This window comes from Solea solea, chromosome 14 (assembly GCF_958295425.1).
Source record: "Solea solea chromosome 14, fSolSol10.1, whole genome shotgun sequence".
Lineage (NCBI taxonomy): Eukaryota > Metazoa > Chordata > Actinopteri > Pleuronectiformes > Soleidae > Solea > Solea solea.
Genome location: NC_081147.1, coordinates 7,331,585 through 7,338,268, shown reverse-complemented (window position 1 = coordinate 7,338,268; position 6,684 = coordinate 7,331,585). Strand labels below are relative to the sequence as shown.

The following is a 6,684-nucleotide window of genomic DNA, read 5'->3' as shown; positions in this document are numbered from 1 at the left end:
ACCCCAAGACCTCCAAAAGCTTACAGGCAAAAGTTCACGAGGTGGGAGAAATCTAGTAGAGTTAGCTAGAGAACTGGTCACATTTAATTCAAAAATTCACTTCACATCAGTGAGCACAAAGTGAGGACTGCAGCTGAAGCTGCTGCACTGGCTGATGAGTTTGTGCTCACGCACAGGGGTGATAATGGCTCTAAGTTCTCACATGGTGCCAGTATGTATCGTACTTCCAGCAAATGGGAGGATAAACTTCATCTACGCCTGGGTAAGTGGGAAAAAGCAACACCAAATCGGACACAGTACAAAGTTTGTAGCTTCTGCGGGGGTAACGGGCATTGGAAAGCTGACTGTCCCAAAGCTAATGCTAAAAGGCTTTTTTGTCAGAAGGCTTTGTGTCAATGGTTGGAGGTAACTGTGTGACACTGCAATTCTGAGAGACACTGCTACACATGATTGCCTTTTTCAAATGAGTCTGACACTGGGGACCTTGTTTGTATGAGGGGTATGCGATTGAGTGTTGTGCCTGTTCCTCTATATTCTGTTGTCCTTAACTTGGCTTGGTACAGGGTAAAGTTACCATGGGGGTTCGCCCTGCACTGCCAATTAAGGGTGTGGATGTCATTCTGGGCAACGGTCTGGCTGGCTGTCGCGTGTGGGCTGAGGGTCCACCGTCCCCCGTTGTATCATCTTCACCCACAGTAACTGGTAATTCAGATGAGAAGGCTAAGCATTTTCCAGAAGTGTTCACACCTGAGAAAAGTGAGTGAGGTGGAGGTTGTTCCCCTGAACTCACTGTTGTCTGTCTCTCACAGTGATCTGGTTCGGGAGCAGAGACCTGATCCCTCCCTGCATCCTTTGTTTGATGCTGTTCCCTCCACCGAAGAGGGGAAGAGCGCTGCCAGGGGTTACCTGCTACACAGAGGCTTGTTGGTGAGGAATGGTTGCTATATGGGGACAATTTCTGTGGTAAGACTGTGTTTCAAGTTGTAATTCCTGAAAAATTTCGGGAGGAGGTCCTAAAGACGTCACATGAGGAGTCGGGACATTTAGGTGTCCGTAAAATGCATGACTACATTTTGCGTTATTTTTTTTGGCCTTGTTTAAAGAGGGACTTGTCACGGTATATAAAATCATGCCACACATGTCAAATTACAGGTACAGATGTTGTTCACGGTCCACTGTTGCGTGATGCTGTGGTTCCATCAGAACCGCCGAGTAATCTTGTTTATGTGAAGGGTTTCGGCACCGTTTGTACTTGGCGGGAGAGATGGCTAAAAGGAACCTGTCTTCTGCTCAAGAAAAAATTAAACATCTTTATAATCAGAAAGCAGAGGATTGTGTGTTTTGTCCTTGAGCTCAGATTCTGGCTCTGTTGCCCTTGATTGGTTCACAGTTCCAGCACATTTTTCTGGTCCTTTTAAGGTGCTGCGTCAGGTGACTCAACTGTGTCACGTCAATCTGCTCAAGCCGTATTGTGCTTGTGACTGTAAATCCCTCTCAGCAGTGGCAGCAGTGAGGAGTCTCTCTACAGGAGAGGAAGATGGTGTTAGAGCACCTGATGAAAGCGTGTTGCGTCGTAGACTGAGAAACGCGGAAACATTTAGTGGCATTACTCGGTCATCTATCTGCTGAAAGTGCTGAGTTGTCGGCTCTCACAGTTATCCATCTTTGTTTGGCGATACACCAAGTATAAATCATGTTATAGAGCATGACATAGTTGTGGTTGATGCTTTGTCAAGAACTCCTTGTTAATGTATGGTACTGTATATATCCTGGCCAATGTGTTCACCCTCTTTGGCCTACCACATCCTTTTGTGTCCCACTTAATTTGCTTCTTCAGGAACTGAAGTTGCTGAGAGGACGTAGTTGGTGTTGGTTGGTTGGATGGGGTCGTCATGAAATGGTCAGGTTTTTTTTTTGTGTTCCTAGTTGGAACCCTTTTTTTATGGGGTTGAGTGTGACGTCCCCTTATTTGTGGGAGTGTTGCTGGCCTTCTTTGTTTTGTTTCAGGCCTGGAGGCGGGGTCATCATCACAGGGATGAGCTACACCTGGACACACCACTTGTTTTAAGAAGCCTTCCTTCCTCTCTCTCGCTCTCTCTCAGACTCTGGCTGGCCTCTCTCGCACGGACACAGACACCATCAGCATGGGGCATTTGTATATTTTTTAGATTAATGTTGGCCACCTGGCTGATTAAAACGTGAACTGGATGACGTCACGATCAGCTGTCCCCTTTATATAGTGTTATGTTTATTATTTTGGGGAATTATATGTAAATTGTTTTTGGTAATATAATTTGCCCAGTTGTAATTATTTGGTTTATTGTGTTTGATTTGGTTATTTTCTTTGAGTGAGTAGTGATATTTTTTTTGTTTTTTCTTATTCTGGGCAATTTATATTTAGTTTGAACAATTTATTCATGTAATTTCTGTATCTTGTTTTTTTTAGTGCCAAGGCTGGTGACCTGGGTGGAGGTGTCCGTTTTCTCTCCGTGCTGTGTCCCCTGGGATTTGGGTATTCACTGTGTGTGTGTGCGTGTGTGCCTGTCACATAACCTGGTGATTTGAGTATTTTAATTTAGACTCCTCCTCTCACTAGCTGCATTTCACCACAAGCCTAAGCCTGAACGGATTTATTTATTTTGGTTTGAGTGAACACATTGTGCTTTTAAACAATTTATAAAAGTGTGCATTATTTTTAAATTTGGAATGTTTTGCACTAGACCTCGTCTTCTCTCCCTATTTTTGTTGCAGCCTAAGAGCCGGGCAACATCATCCAAAGGTTCATACGCAGATGATCTCTGCCTGGCAATTCAGGCAAAAAGCTTTGAAACCAAAGAGAAGCACCTTGCAGATGCCCTGAAGATCCTATCGGGGTACTACAGTAGATCCTGGTTCCTAAACGCCAACCCAGGGAAGACCCAGGTCTGTGCATTCCACCTGACCAGCCCTGTACACACTGGCAGGCATCTGTCCACCTGGCATCTGGACAAACAGCTGAGTGACCCCAGACACTCACTACACGGACACAGGGAGGCCCCCCGACGACTATGATCCCGTCGCAGCTTTATGACGGTCCTAGGCCTCGAGGGGATGACACCAAAGACCCTTTAAGATTGAACTATGGAAGGGGAGTGACCCAAACAACAACAGGGCACTCCCACCCCCCAGTGAGTCTCTGCCCCCACGGGCCGACATATCCCAGCTAAAAACCCCTCATGAGAATGATTATAAATTAAAGACTATGACCTGGATGACTGAGAACCTCCACAGACATGAAGAGCAGAAGTGACTCTTTGACTGTTGCCCACAAACATTAGTAAAGATGAGATCTGCGACTTGTTTCTGAAACAATCTGTGGAAATCCTACTCGCATCCAGATAGCCATTGTCTGCTCTCTGTAACCATTACAATACCTAATAATAATAAAAGTAATTTCAAACAGAATACGTGATTGATAATGATTGGCTGGTTAACAAGTCAGCTTACCATGGACCATGATCTGGTAAGTTAACAAGTGAGTCAAGGAAAAATGTCAGAGAAAATTTGATAGTTCAACAACAGAAAAAAAGAATTCCACTGTTTTGGGGGTGGAGCTTTGACAAGAGAGGGTGGGGTGAATCTGCTATAACTAGATTTTGATATTTAGCGTAGCTTTTTTTTAAAAGCAGCTGTCTGGTGAATGTAATATACTGTGGTGATCATAGATGTACAAAATACAATGTTGTTTCATGTATTATTCAATTTCAAAGTGTGTGTATAAACACAGGCAATTAAAAAGCTGATCTTCCAAAATGTAACATTGTTTCTTCTAACACTAGCTACTGTTCAAAAATCATGCCAGAGCTAAAGCCATGTTCAGACTGACTGTAACCCTGTGTGACAGAAACATAACCCCTCATGAATCTGAACAGAGCCAGGTCAGCAGACGAGCCAAAAACAGTCTATGACCGATAAGGCATTGCTCCTTTTACCATCTCGCAAACACTGATATTAGAATTCAAACTGGACTTTGAGGATTTTAGTACAAACTCAGTCGTTTCAAAAGTATAAAACTTATCTGTTTAGTTTTGGCCTCTACATATTTGTGAAGCCAGTGGAGGATTCACAGATGAATGTATTCGGCATCTGTATTAGATTTGAATGTATTCAAATCTGAAAATATGGGCCTACTAGTGACTTGATATATTGTCAGTAAACATTTTGCAATCACTAGTTTCAGGTCACTTCAATTCAGCATGATGGTAATTTTGTTCATTATAGTCCCATTTAAAGTCAAATTGCCATTTGAAAGGATTGAATTTCATGAAGACATTTAAAGAAGTTCAAATTAGACTCACATTTGTCTATTCTTTTCAGGTACAGACATTGGTGGTGCTCCAGCTCCTCTTAACCCCCATATATATATCACATTATAAATCCAAAGCCAAGCAGATGCTGTGGTTTTTTTGTCCACACCTCAAAATAAAAAAAAGTTATGTCAAATGTAGCTTTTTAAGTCATACTACAAGTCTCTTTTTTTCTTTTTTTTTACCTCAAACAAAACTGTTAAAAACTGGTAGAAACAGTAGAAACAACTTTTTTTAAGATTACCAGTTCAGAAATCACGTTATAATGACACATCTGGAATGAAAGCCAAAGTTACAAATCTACAAAGTCCCAGTCACAGGACACACTTTGGACAAAGGAAGACAAAGGAAGATGGTTTGATCATGAAGGAGCAGGATTGCTGCAACATTTTTCTGTGTAGAGCCTGCTGGGCTTTGTGTGTACAAACCTGTGTGAGGGAGACGAGAAGTCTTTGATTGGAAATATTTATTTTGGAAACTGAAGGTTGGAAACCATGGCCTGTGTGACTCTGTTATTTTCTTTCTCCTCTGTTTTTTCTCCTCCTCCACAGCAAACCTCCACCCTCCTGGTGTCCCATAACCAAAATGGACCACTCCACATCACTTGAAACATAATACCTCCTCCACCCTGCAACCCCCCCACTCTCTCTCTTCAACAGGGAATTCAAACAATGAGATCCTTTATATGCTCGCCCTCTCCCTCTCTGTCTGTCTTTCTAGACACCAGCTGACCCTCAGATCCCTCTTCAGTCTATACCTTCACCCCTCCCTCATCTTAGAGCCTAAACACACATGCACACACGCACGCACCATGCACAACACACACACACACACACACATGCTTCTTGAGGGAGAATTTTAGCTTCAAATGGCCCTTTTCCACTATGGTATCATTTCCGTAGCATAGCAGAAGTGAGATTGGCATCGGCATGACCAAAAGTTTCTGTCTTCGTTAAGAAGAACTGCCAAAGATCTGCGCTATCATTCAATGGTGAAAACACACGCAGCTCCTCAAAGTAGCAGTAGTCTACGCAGGAGCGGCTGCATATAAAGTACAACACTGAAGTTAGCATCCAATTCGCCAGCTTCCCATTCGGCACTTAAGTGGAAAATTAAGGGGAAATTAACCGAATGTGCAGTGCGATGGTTTGTCCACTGATTGTCTGTTTTTTTGTGACACTTCTTGATGTGAAAACATTTTAGACGTTTTGGGTAAGACATTAACTTTGCTTACACTCAATTTATGAAAATGCAATACATGCACATTTCACTGTTTTTCAGCATATAGACCACTTTGGACCAGGTCCACATCAAAAACCACTGTACCTAGACTTCTCAAATCTGGACTAGATTATCCTACAGAGGATAAACATTCATTCTGTGTAGTTTAGTTCACATTACAATTTGTTACACTGAGACAAACCAAATGAAATGTGTAAATGCTTAATGAAACAGAGAGCTTCTTAAAGACGTGTAAAGAAGCATCTACAGGAGGTTCCGCCAAAATATTTAGTAATAAAGTATTCTAATTGTCCCACCACAGTTTAATAAAAAACAAAACCTCTCCTGATAATGAGAGACTTATTTCTGCATTGTAATCATCTGCACTCAGTCCTACATCTTTACTGTGTGTGCAGTGTTAGAACTCAATTCCAAGACTCAGACTGAATTTCAGTCCGAGTCATGACTTGAAATAGACACAGTATTTGTATCAGTAACAGTAGATACTGTATTGGACATAATACTTGAGGATCATCCTGAGACTCTCATGCTAATTAACCATGATCCTGTAATCCAAAATAATGTGTGTGTGTGCGTGCGTGCGTGTGTTTTTGTGTGTGTGTATGTGTGTGTGTAGCAAAAAAAATAAAAAAATAAAGATCGACAAAAGAGCCTGCAGGCACAAGGCATATGTTTGGAATGGTTCTGGGAGAGTGGCCATGGTTAGATTAGTCTCAGATTTCTGTTTTCTTTCTGTGTTTCTCTCCATCTTTCTCTCCACCTCTTCCACTGGCGATCCCTTTCTTTTTTTCACCCTCCAGTGAGCGTTTCCAGCCACAGACTTGGATTGAGAACTCACATTAAACACAAACACATACACATTGAGAACAAATGGTATACACAGTCAATGTACTTTATTCCACAGTCAGCAGAAATTCACTCCCCAAGCACTAGACATGAGGACATACACAACATGAAAGAGGCAGAAAGTGTATGGAGGAAGAAAAGAAGTAAAAAAAGAAGTGATGAAACACCTCTGGCTGCTCTGATGCTCTCAAAATACAGAGACAAAAAAAACACCAGCACGCCTCAGAGTTTGGGGACTGCAGCTAGTCAA

At 42.2% G+C, this 6,684-nt stretch overlaps 1 long non-coding RNA gene across 1 annotated transcript; it reads left to right on the top strand.

The window, feature by feature from the left end:
• The first annotated feature begins 2,173 nt into the window (after positions 1–2,173).
• LOC131472974 (uncharacterized) lies at positions 2,174–3,385 on the top strand. Its single transcript, XR_009242164.1, has 3 exons — positions 2,174–2,348; positions 2,447–2,512; positions 2,752–3,385. It is a non-coding gene; the product is annotated as an uncharacterized LOC131472974 (long non-coding RNA).
• Positions 3,386–6,684: the final 3,299 nt, after the last annotated feature.